At 36.5% G+C, this 24,083-nt stretch overlaps 1 protein-coding gene across 6 annotated transcripts in view; it reads left to right on the forward strand.

Moving 5' to 3' along the window:
- HDAC9 (histone deacetylase 9) overlaps positions 1 to 24,083 on the forward strand; it is an 809,523-nt gene that overhangs the window by 353,046 nt on the left and 432,394 nt on the right. The window lies entirely within an intron of this gene.

Consider the following 24,083-nt stretch of genomic DNA (forward strand, 5'->3'; position numbering starts at 1 on the left):
ATAAATCTAATTCTGTCTGATAAACTATAATCCTCTAAATCATCTGCAGTCTTCAGTGAAATAATTCGTATGGGTATTAAATAATGTTTATTCTCAACCATTTTGCCCAATTCATGTTTTTGTGAACAGCGGATTATTTTGCTTTTATTAAGCTGCTGTTTTTATATGTTCCTACGTCTCTTTTTTTCAAGTATAATGTAAGGTGTCATTTAAACTTAGAAATGCTACTGAAACAGAATATAGTAATGGCTTCATGAAGATAGAATTGCTCTTTGAATATTAAGTCTGGCCTTGCAGAGCAGTGTAGGATGCCCACTGCCAGTTCTCTGGAGCTTGGATTCTTTGACCTTGGTTCCATCCCACTTTGAGAATGCACAGCTCCTGGGCTGTTTTTCTACAGGTATCTTTTACTTTCTGCATATGATTTCTGGTTCACCTGACTTAAAGTCCTGCCTCTCCAACAGTTCATATTCGCTTACCACCTAGGACACACTGTCCTGTAGTTTCTCCATTTTCTTTCTTTGACTGTCACTCAACAATTGTTCTGTACCAGATAAAGCTCATTGGTTTAGGTACTATTTATTTAGAGGGAGCACATAAAGAATCACTTCCGTGAGGAAACCTGCAATCTTCATGGGAAAGGTTTACAAAGTATATAATGGATATTACATGAACTTTTTGATATATAATATTTTCTTGGAATTACATAGCAATATTTTTAAGTTAATATTTGAGAATTCTTGTGTCCTGAATCCTGTCTCTCCTAGACTGATGCATAAATCCTTCCACTGACTGCTCCCAACACCCAAAAGGAACATGTTGTGAACACTGAAAAGTAAACCATTAGAACTTAATGGCCATCACATATAAAAGTACTGAAATATTAAAAGAATGGTATTTTATGAGCCGTGGAAAATTTTGTCATAGGTATTTCAACTGACACTATCCTTATTACTACTTTATATCTGAAGACTCAGACACTCGTAGTTGTAATACAATAGGTATAAAAGGTGGGAAAAACCAATTCATGTCAATGTGTCACCAAACATTATCAAAGTTAATCTCATAAGGATGTCAGAGGAAATTAAAGTTGCCTTTGGCTCCATGTTATAAGAACTTAACTGAAATTTCAAACTACCTCAGTAGCTGACTACATACAGCAGCAGGAAGCCTTCAATTAACTGCGTCAGTTGTATTTGTAGTACAAAGGATCTATGGCTTGGGATAGCCTACATAACTTACAAAGAAAAAACTCAACTAGGTCTTAACAGTATCCTGAAGTACAGCCTGAGAGAAAAGGATGCAAGGGGTCAGTCAGGAGCAGGGAGGATAGTAACTAATTCAAAGGCGAAGGGGTCTTAGGTGGAGCTTCAAAAAATGTTCTTTCTAGTCAATGTGAAATTCAGTGAGAAAATTTCTTTGAAAGAAAGGTAAGCCAGAGCAACATTCTATGTTAGAGATTATAACAATGAAAGTCAGCAATATAAAATGATTTAGAGAGAAAAAAATGAACTTTTAGTAGAATGATAGATAAAAGAATTCTTGAGGTTATACGTAGAAATTCACGTGGATTTAATAGTGAAAGATCATTTCCATATGATTCTCAGTCTGGCCCTGTTTCTACAATTAAGAAAAATATGGAGGAACATTAAGAGAAAGGATTAGAGAGTGGTAGGGGTTCTAATATTTTCTTGTATTCTTTGAAACTATACTTTATACTGATTTTTGAGAAAAATGTTTTGGAGAGTGAAACTTGCATGTCTTTTGCATAATTTTAGTTAAAGCTGAATGATTAAATTTTGCTATCTTTGTTCTTCCCATTTTGCCCTCCTCTCTTGCTATATGGAATATGTCTAATTAAGTAAATTATGCTGTTGAAAAAATTTTTGAAGCATTAAGAAAATTATTGGGGATCTCTGGGTAATGTCAGAAAATTAGATTTGAAAGTCACTGAAAGAAATATTGTGGCTCAATGAGGAAGTTGTTAGGTTTGTGATAATACTGAAAAAAATCTCTTTTGGTTTCTCTAAATTAGGGTTCAAAATACAAAAGTCATTCTGGGAATTATAATTAGGATAAAAAGTCTGATATTTTGCACAAAATTTGACAATTATTTTTGGTAAATAATTTTTACAGAATTTGATCAAATTAAAAATCTTTAGAGAGCAATCTATAAGTTTCCTGTATTAATATATTCATGTGGAATTTAAATGATGAAAAATTTTAACACGGTATTACTTTTTGAGTTTTGAACTTATTGGAATGTTTATCCTCCATATGCCTCTATTTAGAAGATAATAAAAAATAATTTTGACTAAAAAAGTTATTTTGAAAACATTTTATGGAAACCATCTTCCATATAGAATATAGTTTCCATGAGTTGTTCTCTAAAATTATTTTAAGTCAAAATTAATTTATTTTTCAGAAAGTAGATTTTTGGAGCTGATAAGTAGCAATGATAAATACTAGTATAGAATATTAGAAGAAATATAGTGTAGCATACTAAGTGGAAACAAAAAAACTTATTGAGGTAAACCAATGTATAGATAAGCCTGATGAAGCAAATGGAATATATTCTCTTCTGGGTCTTCAGACCAAATGAACTTTCTGGTCTTTTACTTAAAATTCTGAGATATGATCTGTAAGATTAATGTTTATTCCTCTTTACTCCTTTACTAACTTTTCAATAGTCTCTAATAGAGCATTAAAAATGACTTAGCGAACTCATAATTACATACTAGGAGCATTCCCTTTGGTTGAAGTTTTACTCTAGGAAGTCACTTCTAAAAGTTATACAATGTTTCCAATTTATACATAATTTTTCACTAATATTAATAATAACAGTAAATTTTATGGTAGTGATAGATATACAAGAAGATAGAAATCAGTGAGAAGGGGGATTTAGTATGGAATATGGCTTATCATCTTTCAGCATATGAAGCATTAGAAGGTAATACTCTTCCATCTCCTCTGCTCTTTCCTTCAACTTCAATTTCCTGCCCAGTCTAAAGTGTGTGTATTTGGAATGATATATATTGCCAAAGGAAGCACATAAGTAAAAAACCCACAGTGAAATAGCTATTTCAGTTATCAGAGTTTTTCTCGGGTACTTGTATTACATTTTTATTTTCTTGCTTGATGTCTTTGTCCTTCCAGTCTGTGAATCTCTTGAATCCCAACCATTTGTCTGAGTGTAAGCCTTTTTTTTTTTTTTTTATATGACTCAATATAAGAGGGCTTCAAACAGCTAAACAAAATAACAATGAGTGGAAAATTTCTGTAGCCAAGGAGAAAATTAATAATAGGAGATAGGAAATAACCAAAGAGCGAAAAAAAAAAAAACTGTTTGAGTAATGGTGAAACGTCTTTGAGGTAACGTTTCAGGGAAAGCTACCTTTCATCTCCTTCTTCTTTCTTTTCCTTCCTTATACTCCTAAGGTCATCAATTGGCATAGGACATAAAGCAAATCAGAGGGAGGTAGGAAATCAACCAAAAGATGGTGCAGACCAAAATGAGGGCAGAGATATTACTTTAGTCGGTTCCGAGTTAAGTTTCCATCAAACACTTAGTTGGGAGGATTTGGTAGTGAATGCGTCTATAGATTTCCAATGGAGAGTCCAAAGCAGATTGAGAAAGTTAGTGGACCAGGCCCTAGGGTTTTTTCTCAGTTATTTCTTTAGTTGTTTTTACAGTTAAGAAAGAAGTGCATTCATGTATTGTTGAGGAAAGAGGCTTGGACTAGTTAGATTCACCAATGTTTTAAATCCTTACCTGGCTGCCATTGATCTGATGTGGTACATGATTTGCTGTGACATCCATCCTTTTAATACAAATTTTATAAAATTCAGCATTTTTCTCAATTCATCACATTACTTATCCATAAAACTTGATCTAACTTCTATTCTAATTATTATTTTTAAATATACATTTAGTGCTTTAAGAGTGGCACAATTATAAAGTAATATATATTCTACCTGAAAACGACATTGTTAACATCCTGTGGAAGCTGCTCCCAGATTCGAGGGAGACTCGCTCATGTGAAGTTAGCCAACCCCGTGGTGCTTCGGAACATAAATAATGCTTTACATACTGATGTTGAATAGAAAACAATACCCTTGCTAAATGGCTTCAACAAACGATTTATACATTTAGTGAGATGGCAGAGATTTTTTTCAGCTAATGCAAAATTTTCTAGAAAAAAAACAAAAAAGAAATTCTTTTTGAGAAGTCTCTGAAAGGTTGTAAAGTTTCTTATTTTACATTCGTTAACTTTTTATTTTATTCAAAGTTCAGAAACAAGCTGTTGGTCATGCATTATAAACTCACCATCTGGATCCACCTGGCTTTCTGAGGGATTTCCCCTAATGTCACAAACTTCTGAAGATGTATTTCATATTTGTAAAAGTATTGGGTGCTTAATGTTTTTTATATATATATATAAAACATTTTATATTTTATATATATATATAATGTTTTATATATATATGTGTGTCCTGCTGCCCATATTAGCCGATTTTAACAATTCCTGACTTTTGTGCTTCTCATGACAACTTCTATATCTTTAAATAGTATACTTGATTTATTCACTTTAAACATTGTCTGTTGACATTGCACGGTAATGAGAATAACTCTCTAATTTTCCTCCTCCCTCTCCACTTCATAATATAGTTACATCACTGTTCTTAGTTTTTCACTTATTATTATTTTAAATTTTTATTAGTGCTTAGTAAACCCAGGGACAATAGGTTCTTCACTGGTCTTCAGTTTGTTGAGGTATATGTGAATTTGAATGATTTGGAATCTTAGTAAGACTATAATGTAGCAGACTAGCAAACTGTAAACACCATAAAAATGTACTTTATTAAGGAATGTGGTTACACTCAAACTACTATTTTAGTTAAGAAAATAAGAATTTAAACCACTTGACATAAACTGGAGGAAATTTTTAAATGATTTATCTTAATTTAATTTCTTGAAATTCTTTCCTCTGATGTACATGTAATTGAGAACCAAATAAGAAATGGACTCTTTAAAAACCTTTAAAACCTTAAAAGAAAGTCACCTTTTTTCTATGATTGAAAAAAAAAATCAAACAACTCTAAAGTTAATGCATGGCCTATAATTTGCTTTTTGACAGTCTTTAATAGAAAAATTGATGAATTTCTTATAAATAAGAAAACTGGAAGGAAAAAAATGAAAATCTGTTACCTTCATACTTTAGTCCTGATTCATCAACTACACAAATGTAGTTCTGTCTTTATGTGCTTGTGTAAGCAAAACTTAATGCTGTTAGCCTCCCAGAGTCAGGCTACTGCTCTCTGAATTATATTGAACTCAATTTTAATACAAACAAGTAAAGGAAATGTTTAAAAAGTCGATGCATGATGAAAAACGAACTCTTTATATTTTGTCAAAATGTTGGGATTCTGAAAGAAAATATTGTAAAATAGATTTTTGTTTTTGTCCAAAGCATTTGTTTGCTATTTTGTTTTTTATTTGAAGAATTAAAGTACTTGCATTTTGAATTACCACATTTCAACTACTAATCCAGGAATTCTGGGGTCTAAAGTGAGATCATGAGCTCTCTTAAATATATATTTCTAAAGCTAGATTAAAATATTCAATTATTTCAAAATATAGGGATTGGAAGAGAAGTGATCTAGTTATTTATTTAAAATATACCAGTTCTGAAAATTAGTTTGTACTTTCTTATTAAATAAAACAATTTTCATGGGATATCATAAATGTCCATTTTTTCCCTCCTCTCTCTGAGCTCTGATGTTAACTGTAGTGAGAAAACTGTCTAGGCCTTAAACAGTAACTTTAATTTTGGATTCTCCGTGAATTAACAGATGAAATTATTAAAATGCTATATATTAATTCTGTATAGTTTTTTTAAATCAAAGTAAGGCATACATTTAGTTTAAAAAGTCAAAAACTCTTATAATGGAAATAGCCGTCCTCTGCTCTGCCTGTCTCCAATTTCTTTTTCCAGTCCACAGAGGCAACTACCTTCAGCTATTGTTACTCTTTCTTCTGGTCTTTTAACTTAATATTTCTAAATAATGTATTCATATAGAAAACTCTTAGTTTATACATTTTAAGCATTATGTATTGTTTCCTTGCCCAGGGAGATGATAAATTCCTCCCAATACCCATTCATATATACACCCACGAGTGTACCCATGGCACATGCACATGCATATATGCATGTGTACACACACACACATGTGCACATACATGCACATTTCTTCTCCACCCTCCCCAGTAGTTGTATCATAATGTTAAGTACAATCAATTAGTATTTATATGACTAATCAAATGTTGTTTATTGCTGAACCAACCATGCCTCTTTTCTTGTTCAGTTCTGCCTTTTTCCTGGAGTTCATGATAAATTTACTCCCGTTTAGCTGGTTTTCTATGCTTGAATACCTCTGCTAAGTGCTTATAAAAAATATTTTCCACACTTGCACCATTGCAACTCTATCTTTTCCTAGAGTTTCCAACCCGTTGGCTCTATTGTGAACTGGTTTCTCTCTAGGCAAAGCACTCATCTGGGTCATTTCCTTGGCTGTTCTCTTGTGCAATCCCCTCTTTCTTGGATCTACGTGGCTTCTTCATTGGCTTTCCCTTTGTTTTTTATGTTCTGAAGAACATTTTATGATAACTTATATTTATTGAGTCCTTACATGTCTGAAATGTCATTTTTCTCTCCTTGTTGTTGATAGAAGTGTGCGGCTGGGCATAGAATACCAGTTGAAAATCATTGTGAACTGCAGTCCCAGTTTGATTCTCTTTCCTTTATATGTGGCTTCCCCATCCCCTTTGAAAGCTTTTTAGACTCTTCTCTTTATCTCTGTTCTAAAATTTCACAATTATGTACCATAGTCTTATTTTATTCATTTTGCTGGGTACTTCCATGGACCCTTTCAATTTGGAGGTTCATTTTTTTTAATACTGCAAAGGTTCTTTATTTTTTGAGGATCTTCCTTTATCAAAGCATACTGTTCTTATTTTAATGTACTAGGTAACTTCCTTTATTAGATAGAGGATGTTAATTATAGTCAATCAAATTTTTACTTTTCTACCTACACTTTATGCTTTTTCTCTGCCCCCTTCTTGTTTGTTTTGATCTCTCATGCATGTTGGGAGCTTTCATATTGAGAAGTGAGCATTTGCTTGTTGGAAGCTCATTATTTGTGTGGCAGTTGTGGACTCGAGGGCTTCCTGTGTAGGAGGCTTGACTAGTTAGCCATCCTTTGACTGGGTGTCTGTGTGTTTGTGTGTATGTGGTTAGGGGGAATCCTTGCATACCGGTGTCTTTAGATTTCTTCTCATGAGTTGTTCAGTGTTTCTAGAGAGGAATTTTCCAGGCTTTGGCTTGAGGGGAATAGACGTGGCTGCCCAAGCTGAGGGAGTAGATTGGTTAGTAGGCTATGCAGACTTGCACACAATTTGCCACTTTTCAGTTCCACCCGTGTCCCATGTTTTCTGCTGGGACTTGGGCCCCAGCTCAGTTCAATTCACCAGGGAAATAACTCTTTAGTCTTGTAGGGTAAGAGGTGTGGTATGTATGGAGGTGGGAAAGGGACCTAGAGAGGAGGAGAAATCTCTTGGCTGTGAGGCAGAGGACATGGCAGTTTAAGGACTCTGTAATCAGACCTTAAACTAGTCAGTCTGCTTTTGTGTCTGCACCTGATCGCTCACCTTCCTTAGTGCCTGTGCCTGCAAGTTCTGAGCCTCTTGGGGATTCTCTGGCATGAGGTTGCTGGATGCTCCCTCAATGAAGTTACTTCAGGTGGTGCTGTTTCCAATTAGCAGGGCTGTTTATCACTATTCAGTTCACTTTCTCCCTTCAAAATTTCATTGAACTCTCTTGCTCATTTTTGTCATCTCTTCCATTTTCTTTTTCATTATAGGTTTGTAGAATTTTAATTATTTTGCTGCCATTTTATGGTATTTCTGAGGGGAGGAGAAATAAATGTATTTGGTCAGTTCATCCTTTTTATTCAGAAGTCATACAGTTTTTAAATCACCCCAAATTAATATTAACAATATTACTATTGATGTTGTTATTCTTATTATTATTTGTAACATGAGGTATTTTAAGATAATAATACTGGAACCTTCCCAAGAAGTTTCCTGAAATAGACTACTAAAGAAGCCCATTACAACCATGGACCTGATCAACATCTAGAATTTTAATGAGGATGTCATAAAATTAAAATTTGGGGTGGTGGGGCCAGCCCAGTGGCATAGCGGCTAAGTTCATGTGTTCTGCTTCGGCGGCCCAGGATTCACTGGTTCGGATCCTGGGCATGGACCTGCTCACTGCTCATCAAGCCATGCTGAGGCAGCGTCCCAGGTAGAAGAACTAGAAGGACCTACAACTAGGATATACAACTATGTACTGGGGCTTTGGGGAGAAAAAGAAAAAAAAAAGAGGAAGATTGGCAACAGATGTTAGCTCAGAGCCAATCTTCCTCAAAAAAAAAAAATTGTAATGGACACTTCTGATCTCTATCAGTGATGTATTTGTATCTACATACATTCATTTCTTTAGTGATAGTTCATCTATCCAGAAATCAGCTCTCCAGCAATTTTATTTTATTGCTAACAAGTGCCAGAACAAAGAAAGTATCAGAAATGTGTTTGAAACAAGTTTGCATTTGAGTCTGCAAATGTTTCTCTGGGGTTAGCCTGTAAGGGCCTGAAGCAAAAAAGAATTACTTCTATTTCATAACCAATTGTAATAGGTTTGGACATGTACATTCCTAATACACAGAAGTTAGAAAACAAAACAGAAGAAAATAAGAGGGAAGCCTACGAGAAGGCAAGAAACAATCTGTGAAACACTAAACCATAAAGAGGCAGACAGGAGAACTAGAAATGGAAAACAAAGGAACTCAGATTCCTATTAGGAGCTTGCAGCAGAAGCTCTAGGTGCCCCACACAAATCCCCTGGGGCTCTGTTATTTTTATGTTCCCTGGTCTGGCTCCTGCCAGCATAGTTTTGTTTGCCTGCGGGCTTTCTCTGGTAGCTCAAGCCTACACCAGATCCCTACTACAGGTGCATGACAGGTCAGAAGTGCCAGAGAATTATGCCACCAGGAAGTAGCCCACAGCCAATGACAGACAGGAGTTGATGTGTAAATATCCCAGCTTCCTTGCCCCTTGATTAAGTCTAAAGAATGTTTGTACACTGGTGACCAGAGGTCCCCAGAGGGATGAAGCTCCAGTTGTCCAGCGGTGACTTACTTGTTTCTTGGCTACCTTCCTTTACTGTCTCATTTCCCTACTCTCCTGCTGGTGTTTTGTAGAATCATCTCTCAAATAAATCACTTGCACTAAAATTTTTGCCTTGGTTTAGGAGAACCCAAACTAAAGGACCATTTAGATTTGGGGAACACTTTTATATTCCTCAATAAGACACTGTTATATGTACAAAAATTAAATATTTAATTTTTAAAGTGACTCAGTGAGGAAACATTCAGTTATATTCAATATATTCTGTTTGAGAACATGAGAATTAGGTGTATATTTAAGAAAAATTTCCCATTTAAAATAACTAATATGTTATAGTTCCAGTGTTTGACCTTTACCTATACAGGAATTTAAACCATCCTCAATGATTCATTTGATTAGAATTCTGGATATTCAAGATGTTATTGTGCTAATTAAAACATATGTGTGAATGTTAAACTATTTTAAGAAAATGAGAGCTCATTAACTTAATAGTGCTCAATAAAAATCCTACCTAAGCTTCCATAAATTCATGGGAATGTACTAGAGAAGGTATTAATGAAGTTAGTCATCTAGTTACTACTCTCTATAGAGGCTTCCAAAGTTAAAAAAAAAGTTACACACATATTATGAAATAAATGCTGGCGTGAAATACTGTGAGTATGTCTGTGTGCACTCTTCCTCTTCTTCTCCTGGAAATGAGTTGGCTAGAATATCATTATTGCTGACGTATTTCCACATTCTCCTAAGCCTCCTGGGATTATCTGAAATATAGGACAAAACATACTTTTACTCTACTGCAGAAATTCAATTAACAGGAATAATTGTAGGGCAAACATTTTAAATGTAACTTGAATACCTTTGCCTCTGTGCTTCCCCTTGCTGCTATCTCTTCTAACTGAAAAGGGTGCAAGAGATGGAGGGATGGATTTTGGGGACTGGTGTAGGAGAGAGCTAAGTCTCTTTGCCAGAAAAATGGAAGAAATGTATTTGTTGTTGTTCCTAGAGGGATGGAACTGAATAAAGAGGGCAGAACAGGAGTGAGAAGGTATGGAAAAGTAATGAAAGGGCGAAGCCAATGAACATAAAAAATAGACTTGTCATATATTCATATTTTACAGTGTTTATGCTGTATTCTTTGTCTCCAACCCTGCAATAAAATCAAATTCCCACAGAATGGCCAAAAATTAGTGGGTTTATTTTTATAGGAATCAAAAGGATAAATAGTTTTTTTATTTATGTTAAGAACAGGATCAATGCCAAGGCATGGAGAAAAGTGAAAAATGCAGAACAGAAAACAATAATTTAGTGGAGACAGGAAGTTAAAGCTAGAAGTAGCCATAATATTGTAAGGCCCTGGGAATTCCTTTAAATATGAGGAAAGCCACAGGACTTTGTTATAGAGAGGAATACACCCAATGCAATCTCACTTAAAAGTTATGGGGGAAGAAAGTTCAGGGCCAGGGAGATGAGGCTAATATCTGAGCTTTTAACCATTCAGTGCCCACAGACATTACAACCCTTAAAAATGCCCAAATCCTGAAATTGATCATCTCAGTTTCAGACACAGGCTGAAGAGGTGGACCAGCATCTTTCCAGTTAATGAGCGACAGCTCCAGTCCCTCCATAACTCTCAGGTGTTGTTCTCAGTGTCTGGAATGATCACTGCTGTGTGCTGTGCTCTGCAAATTATCGTGGAGTTATTTTGCATTAGGCCATTCATTCCCCTATAGCCTTGATTGTATGAAAAGAGGAGAGCTCCAGTATTATTTTCCCTGACAATTCTCTGATATTATTTTCTATATACTACTTCTCTGGCATTCACCCTCTGTGTTTCTTTTCTGGTCATGCATTTACTTTCTTTCTCTCGTGGGATCTCACTTTCCATTTAGTCCTCCTCTTTCCAGACTTAGTGATGTTTATCTGTGTTCTCTGGTATCCCCACTAATGACAGATCCTGTCTATCAGTTTGCTAATTATCACACAGCTCAGCCATAGCCTTATGAAATAAACACGGTAGTTCAAGTATGTGGGTATGTTAAGGTGTAAAGGTGAAATATGTGAGTTACATACTTAGAAACAGTGATGGGAATTTATTGCTTCACTTTCATTGACATTTATTTTGGGGAGGATGAAAGGGCAGTCTGGTAAGAAGAGAGCATGTGTTTGGGAATCAGATATTCACGGGCTTGAATTTTACTTCTACTGCTTAATAATTAAGCACTATTTAATTCTCATGAGCCTCAATTCCCTTATAGAATCAGGATGATAATACTTGTCTCATGTATGTGGTAAGGAGTAAATGAAAAGCACCTTTCACCCGATAGGGTTGTAGATAAATTATGCTTGCACTAGTCTAGTTGTAATAATAATTTTAAATTAGTGACTCAATGAATGACTCAATGAGTGGAATAGAAAGGGGAAAATAGTAATGTTACAGTGGAAACACTTGGTAGAAACCTCCTTAACCAAGTGGTCAAGGTGAACGTTATCAGTGATAAGTATGGAGATCTACTGTACCTATGTGGATATGATGAGAAGGGCATTTCACCTCTTTGTGTTCTTCCCCAGAATGCATATCCCCAGTCTAATAATGCAAAAACATCAAATTAAAATTGAGGAACGTTCTACAAAATACTTGAGCAGTAATCTTCAAAAAGTGTGAAGGTCATAAAAAACCGGGAAAGACTGGAAGCTGTCATATGTCAGAGGAGATTAAGGAGACACAGCCACTGAATGCAATGTGGGACCCTGGATTGGATCTTGGAACAGTAAAAAGGATGCTAATGGGAAACTGATGAAATCCAAATAAAATCTGTAGTTTAGTTCACAGTATTGTATCCATGTTAATTTCTTGGTTTTGACAAATGTCCCATGGTTATGTAAGATGTTAACATTGGGAGAAGCTGGGTGAAGTGTATATGAGAACTCGATGTATTATCTTGACAACTTTTATGCAAATCTGAAATTTTTCCAAAATTAACAGGTAAAAAAATTTTTCTTTAATTTTAAAAAGTAAAATTTCCAGTGACAGAGAACAGATCAGTGGTTGCCAGGGGTTGGGGTAAGTGGAACATAAGGGAATTGTGGGGAGTTATAGACCTGTTTTGTATTCTGATTGAGATTATAGTTATATTAATCTATACAGGTGTTAAAATTCGTAGACGTGTACACCAAAAGAGTCCATTTTACTGCATGTCAATTTAAAAAAGAAAAGAAAATTGAATGGGAAAAATACAATAAGGTACAAGAAAAAAGATTTATAAAGTTACAGCCTTATTTCTTATATATAACATTTTCATCATTAAATCAACAAAACCTTATTAAATATTTTTGGTCTTTCATTTAATAAATAACCATTGAATCTCAATGTGCTAAGGCTTGAAGGTACACAAGAACTTGATGTGTTCTAGATGTTAAAACAAGTCCTTATTCCAAGACAAGCCAACACATACTATAAAAAAATTCTTATGAGGAATCAGGTCATAGGCATATGGGGAATTAAATGGCATGAAATATTTCAAGATAACGTCAGTACTATATTGGGCAAAGTGAATTATGATGACATAAGTTCAGAGGAGATGTAAACAACCTTGAATGAATAGGGAATTTTCATGAAGAAGGTACATAGAATTTGAGAAGAGATTACCTTGTCTGTGATTTAAGACTATTATATTTAGGAAAGGGATGTTTAAACACCACAATATTTTTTTATTTCAATATTTGTTATTTAAATACCACAATATTTTCTTTTGTTTCAAAGTTATTATGGACTAAATGTTTGTGTTCCCCTAAAATTCGTATGTTGAAGGCCTAACCCCCAAGGTAATTTTGTTAGAAAGTGGGCCCTTTATGAGGTAATTAGAGTTAGATGAGATTATGCGGGTGGGATCCTTTTGATGGGCTTAATGCCCTTATAAGAAGAGACCATAGAGCTTACTCTCTCTTTCCAGTGTGTGAGGATAAAATAAGAAAGCAGCCGTCTGCAAACCAGGGAGACAGCTCTCACCAGACGCTGTCACCTTGATCCTAGACTTAGCCTCCAGAACTATGAGAAATAAATGTCTGTGGTATTTTGTTATAGCAGTCCAAGCAGACTAGGGCAAAAATTATATCAAAATACCCTGTATTAATGAGCATTTAGCATATGTAAAACGCTTATAAGGACTTTACCTGCACTTATGAAGGTGATTCTTGCAAGAACCCTAGGAGATAGATATTATTATTTCCCCCTATTTTAGAGATAAAGAAATTGAGTCATGAAGCAATTAAATAATGTGTCTATGATCATACAGCTCATAAATGACAGGGCCAGAATTTGAATCCAGGTGTCTGACTCCAGGGCACACGCTCCACCCCACTAAAATACATGGCATCAGTAGTCATGGTTGCTTCATTTTTCCAGCTGGAAATAAGCACAAAATGTTTCAAATATCAAGAAACCCTGATTTTTCTGAAAAACTGCTTTAAAATACAACTAGTTATAAAACACTTTTTTTTTTCCTGAAAGCAAATAGTCTTTGCCATGCCCTCCAGTTGGCACCTTACCCCTTGCTGATGTGCATGGATGGGTGCCTTTCACTTTGCTGCCTGCCAGCAGAACGTGACCTTGGCAGCCTGGCATGCCAGCCAAGATTTCAAAATAGCAAAAGTAGCACTTAAGTTCCTGAAGAAACTCTTTGAACCACCAAGTATGCTTTGCCACGTCAATAGACGTGTTGATAGACGTAGCAGTAGTCCTTTTACAAGGTGGCTCATGAGCTAATGGTTCTAAGTGTGGCTTAATTGTCTCTCGGTTTGCTTAGGATGCTCTTGTAATTCTAATATGTTCTTGCCTTAATTTTGTGTTTTGCTATTGTTGGAATTGCCTAATTTGTCTAAAATATTCCATTTTGTGTTACTCAGCAATGACCCCATTTGCTTGCAAGCATTTTGGTGACAAACATAATAATTAATTATATGGGATTTTGTTTTGCATTATTTTTGTTGGAACAAAAACAGGAATTCTAATTTCTCTGTACAATTACTGAAAAACAAGGGTGCTCTATAAATGAATTATATGTGGCTAAATATTCAGTTTTTATAGTCTATTTAATTCTGAATGCTTAATAATAAATTTGATATAAACTGCCAGTGAGTGGAGATGTAGATAACAGCATATGTTCACAGTGATCCACAAAAATGTAATCCTTTTTTGGTGTGCCTCTGCATGGTTTATACCAAATCTTTCTCTCTGACCTAGACCACTTTTCTGAGTTTCAAACTCCATATTAAATATATCCATTTAAATTGAGGTTTCCCAGCCTCAGCGCTATTGACATTTTGGGCTGGCCAATTCTTTGTTGTAGGGGCTGTCCTGTGCATTGTAGGATGTTTAGCAGCATCTCTGGCCTCTACCCACTAGATGCGAGTAGCACTCCCCACCCCCACCACACATCAATTGTAACAATCAAAAATGCCTCCAGAAATTGCCAAATGTCCCCTGGGGAATAATTTTATCCCCATTTGAGAACCCCTGACTTAATCTTCTATAAGCTTGTGAAAGTCAGCATGTACCAAATTAAACTCATTTTCTCCTCAAATCCTCTGCTCCAGAGAAGTTAAGAGCATGTCTGAGGAAAACCTTTTCCCCCTCCTTTAATAGCTGCGTCCCTCAGTCAAGTTACTAACTTCTCTACACCTCAATTTCTTCATCTGTAAAAGAAATATACTAATAAAACCTCCTTCATATGACTGTTGTCGCATGAGTTAAGGAATTTCATATAAAACATTTAGAAGATGGGCCGGCCCCGTGGCATAGCGATTAAGTGCCCACACTCCACTGCTGGCGGCCCGAGTTCAGATCCCAGGTGCACACCGAGGCACCGCTTGTCAGGTCATGCTGTGGCGGTGTCCTACATAAAGTGGAGGAAGATAGGCACAGATGTTAGCCCAGGGCCAGTCTTCCACAGCAAAAAGAGGAGGATTGGCATGGATGTTAGCTCAGGGTGGATCTTCCTCACACACACACAAAAAAAGCGGGCAAAAAAAAAACATTTAGAAGACATCCTGGTACATAGTATGCTTAAGTTAATAAATGTTTGTAATAATAAACTAATACTGTTAAATGTTAGCACTATTCGTACAATACAGGAAACTCCTAAGATTTTTCTTTCTAAAGGATGTGTGCAGACAATTTAAAAAGAGAGATATACAAGTGATAGTAAATACATGAAACAATGTTCAACATCATTCATAATCAAGAAAATACAAAATAGCATCATGATGTATTATTTAAATATACTAAATTTGGAAAGATTTTAAAAATACTCAGCATTGATAATGGTGTGGCAAAAAGGCACCGATACATTTTGTTGGGTGAATATGCAGCTCTATTTTTTCCAAAGGATCATTTGGCAGTATGTATCAGAGCTTTAAAATATTTATACCTTTAACAGTAAATCTAGTTCTAGAAATTTATCCTAGGGGAGTAATATGTTCAAAAATTAATAAAGTATATTGATTGCTATGACAGCAAAAATTAGAAGCAACTTAAGAACTCAATAATAGGGGCACGATGAAATAACTCATACTGTATTTATATCGTATAATATGTAGGTATAACATTTTCAAATATTTATAAAATTGGGAAAATTCTCTGACCATGGTAATTTTTGATTCAAAATGCCCCTATCACTTTCAAGATATAAAAATCTTTAGGTGTGCAGGAGCATGCACACATAAACCATCACCTTTTAAAGTTATTTTTTGGCAAACCTTGTCTACTTATTTAGCTGTTTATTCTCCTGAAGTTTCCCTCCCAGTTTCCCAACCCCACACCTCAAGAGATTCTGATACACCATAAATACAGGGGTATGCATCTGTGTTTGAGAACCTTTGAGAAGATTTTCTGATGGACATGTGAATGGTGAATTTGCACAATGTGGAGACACAAACTGGATGAGGACTGCTGCCCAGTGTCCCAGCTCTGCTGACCTGCCTAGAGTTTCCTGAACAAACCTTGCTATTTCACCCTTCTGAGCTTGGGCCCACCGACCCGTTTTCTCAACTTGGAACGCTCTTCTTTCCTTTCTGCTTTTCTCTTCTCCTCAAAACCAAGCTAAAGCATCACCTGCTTTCGCTAAACACCACCCCATTCAGGCTTACATGTCTTTGTCCCTCTGTACTCTTGTGGCGTGGCCTGCAGTCCCATTCATTCATTCATGCATTCATCTATTCTGCTATTCATGGATTCAACAAATATGTATTGAGCTACTAGTAAATGCCAGATATTATGTTATGTGCTGGCTATAGTCTTGATGAGCAAAAAAAAAAAAAAAAAAAAAGCCAAAATTTCTTACACTCATAGGGTCTACAACTCCAGTGGAAAAGAAGGAATGTTAAAAAATAAACCATAAAATATAAATTTATCTTAAGAGGTGATTTTGAGCAGGACCTGGAAGAGATGCGAGTAAGTGTAGGGGAGGCAAAACTTTACTTCTACCCATCTTAGGCTTTCAGCTGAGACTTATTAACAGAAAGACAGATTAAGAAGAGAAAAACAGTTTATTAATGCATGCAGTGCACATTATGTGGGAGAAACCTTTGTGAAGAGTAACTCAAAGTGGTGACTTAGAACTCCAGCTTATATAGTATCTTCAACAAAGAACAGTAAATTTATAGAGAAGGACAAAGGAAAGTAGTTTTAGGTGTCCAAGGGTGGCAAACTATGGGAAGGTAAATATATGGGAGGAAACCAATAAGAAAATTTTTGTTTGCAGATTCCTCTTGTGCTGTCTCTGGGCTGTTTCCAGTAAAAGGAGAATTTATACCCTGCCTTTATGCAGAAAAGGGGGAGGATAGAGAGAGTGTTTCCTGCATTTGTTGCTTCTTAATTGCTTTCAGCTCAGAATAATTTTTATATCTAAGAGGCATATTTGGGGGTGGCATATTCTGGTTTCCTTCACAAGCAACAGAAATATTTTAGGGAAAAGCATTCTAGGCATAGGGAACAGCACAAGTAAAAGCTCTGGGCTTGCTTAGTATATTCCAGGAACAGAAAATGGGTTTATGAGACTTGGACTGAGACAAGATCAGCGAGAAATTAGACCAGAGGGGCATGCTGATGTCAGATCCAGAGTACCCTGAAGGCCATAGTAAGATCTTTGGATTTTATTCTAGTGTGGTTTTAAGCATGGGAGTAACGTAGTCTCATTTAAGTTTTAAAACCAACCTTGCTGCTGTGTGGAGAAGGGATTGTAAATGTAAAGATGGAAGCAGGACAATCACTTAGAGGCAGTCACAGTGGTTAAGTTAAGGAATGATGGTGGCTTGGATCTAGGTGACAAGAGTGGAGATGGGTAGAAGTGATCAGATTTGAAAGATTTTTTGATGGTAGAATTGAAAAGATTCAATAGATTTGGTGGAGAGAAAAGGAAGCCTCAAGGATAACTAAGAATAACTCTTAAAATGTTGGGCCTGAGTAATTAGATGGATTTTGGTGGTATATACTGATACGGTGAACACTAGGTGAGGGGTATGTTTAGGAATGAGAACATGTTATTGAGTTTTGGCTGTTTTAGATGTGAAATGCCAACCAGAATTCAACTTGCATCATCAGCACGTAGATTGTAATTAAAGTGACAGTACTGATGTGTCTACGGATATGGCTGTTTGCATAGGCTGTAAAGAAACCAGGTCTGAGCTCTGGCCACTCCAACCATTTAGAGAGCAGCAAGAGGACCTAACAAAAAGATTGAGAAGGGATGGTTAGTGAGATGAAAGAAAAACAAGAAAGTGTGGAATATTAGAAGCCCAAGGAAAGATGGTGTTTTAAGAAGGGGAGGGTGATCATCTGAGTTAAATGCATTAAGAATTTACCACTGGATTTGCGTTATGGAGGTCATTGCCAAATGACTACCTCTATCATAGCAGTTATGCTATCCCTTAGCAAATATTGACTTACTTGTCTATTCTTTCCATTAAACCTGTGAATCTCAAATGGGGGAAATTTTGCACTCCAGGGAACAATTGGCAATGTCTGGAGACATTTTTGACTGTCACAACTGAGAGAGGTGTGTGCTACCGGCGTCTATTGAGTAGAGCCCAGGGAGGTAGCTAAACATCCTGCAATGCACAGGGCAGTACCCTGGAACATAATAGTATCCAGCCCAAATGCTAACAGTGCCGAAGTTGAAAAACGCTGCACTAAACTTACGGTTCCCAGGGTGGACCCCCAAGGGTGCTATGGGATATTTCAAATGTTGAATGGACACACAAAGACATCTGTCAAACACCATGTAAACTACTAGCTGAAGGAAGATCACAATTTGAATATTAGACCTCTTCATTCCTTTTAATACCATCATATCTTTACTAAACTTGGATTTTGGAGGTTGCTCTAATAAAAATCAAGTACTTCGTGAGATTCAATCTGAAACAGGAAACGCGAGTGGTGGTTTCCAATCTAATTCTAAGGTTTGAGAAGTTGTGCAGTGCCCAAAAGGTGCCAGGTTGTTAGGGCATAAATAATTATTAAGTTGTTGGACCTAACAACTCAATAAACTCAATCGGTAGGTATTTCTTTTGGCTTAGGGGTATAGTAAAAAAATTACTGAGATGCTAAGGGCACCATGAAGGAGAAAGTTGGGAACTGCTGTGCTAGATTTAAAGTTCCTTGGGGGGCCGGCCCCGTGGGTTAGTGGTTAAGTGCGCGTGCTCCGATACTGGCGGCCAGGGTTGGGATCCCAGGCGCGCACCGACGCACTGCTTGTCGGGCCATGCTGAGGCCGCGTCCCACATACAGCAACTAGAAGGATGTGCAACTATGACATACAACTATCTACTGGGGCTTTGGGGAAAAAAAAAAAGGAGGCGGATTGGCAATAGATGTTAGGTCAGAGCTGGTCTTCCTCAGCAAAAAGAGGAGGATTAGCACGGATGTTAGCTCAGGGCTGATCTTCCTCACACGCACACACAAAATAATCAAGTTCCTTGGGAATGGATACTGTGTAGTATTAGTACTTTATATTCCCGGCACCTGGCACAGTCATGGTCCAAGTGTGAATTGTGAGATGCCAAATGGACATCCATGTGAAGATTGTAGGAAATTTAATAAATGTAGAATGGTGGGCATGGAATAAATGAATAAAGGTGGCATGCGTGGACTGTAATGTCAAGGTAAGAAGATGGTAATTAGTGAAATTCTACCGACTGCTTCACTGTATGCTAAGATATCCCTAAATATCTGTTTATTTATACATGGTCAAAACCATAGAGGGAAAAATAAAGCTTGGCTTTCTTACTCTTTGGCCTGTGAGTCTCTAATTATAATTTCTTGATTTTAGTACTTGCAAGCTTACTTCCTCAGATTATCACTACAATTTTTTTTTTACCATTACAAATTTCTATTCTGACTTATATTATGCATATTGACACAACTGTGATCTTCTTCTGTAGGAATATGTAAGAGAGAACAATTTGAATATCTCCTAAATTTTTGGCTGCTTTTCTTCCTGCCCCTTTTGCCAAGCACTACATGCCCTTGCCTAGTGATTACATAGATGCTGGAAAGAGATGTTCTGCTGAGATTTAGTAATTTCATTTTGTTTCAAGTAAAAAAGAATCTTTTCAGTATAAGAATATGATTTTAAGAGTATAAACTTACGGAAACATTCTTGGTGTGGCAGAAAGAAGTTTTGGAATAGAATATAAACAGCCCTCTGCATCCCCCACTCACTGAGGGACATCTTGAGCAAGGTGTTCAGAATCTTTGATTCTTAGTTTTGTCATCTGTGAACTTGGAATAAAAATTCTTACCTCTCAAAGTTGTTTTAAGGATTAGATGAGTTTAGCTGATGGCAAGTAGCCAGCATCGTGCGTGACACCAGAGAAGATACTGAATACATCGTAGCTTCTCCTCTTTCAACCTGACCCATCCTGGCACCTTCCTTCTCCTCTTTCCCATTGTTTTGTTTGATTTTAACAACCTAGGATGAAGCTGATAGAATATATTACCATTTAAAAATAGACAAGATTTTAGTTTTGTTGGTATTTTGTGTTGTATGGTGGTATTTTCCCTCTTAATGTTATGAAACAGTAGTGCGTTGAAAAATGTAAACACATTCAGACAAAGTGCCCTAGCAGGAGCAGAGCTGGAAAATCACTTTGTCCCGGGAGCCCATTCCAGTTTTCCCCACCTGAGAATGTTCACAGTCAAACTTCTGCCCATTTGTGTATTCCTTGGTCTTGCTCAGTTGTTATAGCTAGTCTGGAAGAATTTGAGAGCATAGACCCCATGGCTAATCAGATTTCAAGATAATCAATAAAGCTAAATTATATAGTAGTTCTAACTTCTACCAGATCTTTTTACAGAGTTGCTAAAATGCAACCGTGAAATCTGGCTTACTTAACTTCCTTAGCTCAGTTTACCATATATTAGCCCTGATCTCAATTCCACTGGTCACTCTCTGCCCTTCCTCTGCTCTGCTCTGTTTTGCATGGGGCTGATGCTGGCACATTTCCCAGGCTCCATTGCCAACTGTTTCCTTCCTAGGTTCAGCCAGTGGAAAGCACTGGGTGGAGATTGAAGGGTAGATGGAAAATCTCTGGTATTCCTTCTACCCCATTCCCCACTCAGTACCCCTTTTCTTCAGGAAGCCCTTCCCTTTATGGTCACAGTGTATGTAATGGCTCCATATCAGTCCAAATGGCTGCATTTTCTCCACAGTCCCAGATCTAATCTTACAGCCTTGGCCTTGTCACCCAAAAGAGTGGCACCTTGGTTTCTGGCTCCCTCCTGGGCCAAACCCAGCTTTTGGGCTCTAGTATCTATATCTTCTTTTTGTCCCTTTAAGCTTTGAGGTGGTAGCACTTGTTAAATCTCTGGGTTACCTCACCTTCCTCTGTTTTTCATCTCTTCCAACACTTCTCCAACTAATGCCACCATAATTATTTTATTCTATTGAGGCAGCTTGCATGGGTTCTATTTCCCTGAATAAACACTGACTATTGCAATGATGATGATGATATTTCTACAACACTGATAATGAGTGATGTGATTGAAAGATCAGAAGACCTAACATTTAAAAGAAATTTAGGAAAAACAGAGGGGCTGGAACCTCACTCATAAACATAGGTTTAAATTGCTAAAATAGACAGGTTTTAATTTTGTAACAAAGGATTCATATAAATAAAAAACTTAAATTATCAAAAAGAATGTGAGGACTTTGTCACATACAGTAAGAGAGTAAGTTTGATTTTCAGTAAAACAGAAACTACTGTTGAATCTTAGAAATATATTAACAGGGAACCCCTCAGTCCATGTTCTAACAAGTAACAAAAGGACAAGATTTGACTGTGAGGTTTTTTATTCAATGGATATAAAAGCTAAGAATAGTGTATGTGTGTGTCGGGGGGGTGGTGGGGTGGTGGTGGTATGGGTTAAATAATACACACTACATGCATCTATAGAATAAGTGTGCATTAATGAATGTAGGATGTACATTTACATATATTTTTTATTTAAAAAATTATTTTTTATTTAAATTTTTTTCTGAGAAAGTAGAGAAAAGTTAGAGAGATAACAAGAGTGGACACTGACACACTAAAGGCAAAAACAACAAAAAAGAGGAATTTTTATCATTCATTTCAGTATAGTTGTATCTGTTGTGTAATGAGCTCTTGGGTTTATTGCTTTAATAAGTGTATATAATAAGAGTCCATGGTGAAACCCGTACTATGTAAAATAGCAACACTTCTGCATATGTGCAAAACTACATAGCAACTATTATAGCAACAACTACATATATGACAGAGGAATCGTAGATAGAATGTGTAAGTAACTCTCAGAACTTAATAGTAAAATAACCAAATAATTCAATTAGAAAACGGGCAAAGGATATGAAGAAGCAGTTCACTGAGGAAGATATACAAATAGCAGATAAGCACGTGAAAAGATGTTCAACATCATTAGCCATTAGGGAAATGAAATTAAAACCACAATGAGATATCAATATACACCTATTAGAACAGCTAAAATTAAAAATAGTGACAATACCGGGGCTGGCCCGGTGGTGCAAGTGGTTAAGTGTGTGCGCTCCACTGTGGCGGCCCGGGGTTCGCCGGTTTGGATCCCGGGCGCGCACCAACGCACCACTTGTCAAGCCATGCTGTGGCAGCGTCCCATACAAAGTGGAGGAAGATGGACACGGATGTTAGCCCAGGGCAAGTCTTTGTCAGCAAAAAAAAGAGGAGGATTGGCAGATGTTAGCTCAGGGCCGATCTTCCTCCAAAAAAAAAAAAAATAGTGACAATACCAAATGCTGGCGCAGATGCAGAGAAATCGGATCACTCATACATTGCTGATGGGAATGTAAAATGATATTGCCACTCTGAAAAATAGTTTGGCTTTTTCCTAAAGAATATAAAATAGACTTACTGTATGGCCCAGCAATTGCACTTCTGGGAATTTATCCTAGAGAAATTAAAACTTGTGTTCACACACACAAACTATACACAATTGTTGATTGCAGCTTTATTTGTAATAGCTCAAAACAGTAAACATCCATAATGTCCCTCAACAGGTGAATGATTAAAAAAACTGTGTGATATGTCCACACCATGAAATACTACACAGCAATAAAAATGAATGAACTATTGATACAGGCAACAACTCAGATAGATCTCAAGGGCATTATTGCTGAGAGAAAAAAGCCAATCCCAAAAGATCATGTGTATTCTGTATGATTCCATTTATGCAATGTTGTACCAACATTAACTTCCTGGCTTTGATATTGTACTATAATTATGTAAGATGTAACCACTGGGAAAAAGTGGGTAAAGGGTACCCAGGGGTCTTCTCTGTACTATTTTTTGCAATTCTCCGTGACTCTAAAATTATTTCAAAATAAAAAGTTTTTTTTTTTTTTTTTTTTAAGCCATGCTTTGCATATACACTACTGCTTGTTGGAAACGGGTTACTTGGAAGTAAATGAGGAGTGTAGGCATTTCACTTATTCTGGTCCAAATTGTTTGTCTCTTTCTGTGTAGGATTTGGAGTTTTCTTACTTTTCAGTTAGGATCATGCCTCTCTGGTTCTGGCCTTCTGACTAGTGCCTTTGTTTTTAGAAAGGCAATATTTTTTATCATTAGTCGATTAATTTTATGGTAATTATAATTTGGATATATGGCTTCTTTGAAAAGTCCAGATCATTTCATAGTTACTCCATCATTCTTTTGGTAGTCGGCCATTTTTTATTTGTTTGTTTGTGTTACAGATTAGAAACAAAACTACAGTCAGTGATATTAAGTGGAGTGGGTAGCAAAACAGAATAGCCACTTGCCCTACCAACCTATTCTGTTCTATTTGATTCCATTCCATTCCATCCTGTGATTCCTCAACCTACTCCATGCATTCTATTCCATAAATATTTATTGAGTATCTGGTGTGTGCTAGATATTATTCTAGCCAGCTTGGCATGTACCAGTAAACAAAGCAAACAAAAATTGCTGCTCTCCTAAGGCTTACATCTCAAGAAGGGGAGTCAGAAATAAAATAGACACAATACATAAATAAATTTTATAATATGTTAGAAGTTAGTAGATGCTATGGAGAAAAAGAAAAAGCTAAGCAGATGAGAGGGATGGGTAGGGACAGAGGGAAAGTTATAATTTTCAAACAAGATAAGCTGTCAGAAACTATGAGGAGGTAAAGGATTTAACTGTAAATTGATCTCAGGGAAGAGTTTTCTGGGAACTAGGATGGGAGGTGCTTGGAATGTTTAGGGAACAGCAGGAAGGCTAGTGTGACTAGAGCAGAGTCAGTGAGAGGAGATTCATTGGAGGTGGAGTCAGAGAGGGA

The sequence above is a fragment of the Diceros bicornis genome, chromosome 3, assembly GCF_020826845.1.
Source record: "Diceros bicornis minor isolate mBicDic1 chromosome 3, mDicBic1.mat.cur, whole genome shotgun sequence".
NCBI classification, from domain to species: Eukaryota; Metazoa; Chordata; class Mammalia; order Perissodactyla; family Rhinocerotidae; genus Diceros; species Diceros bicornis.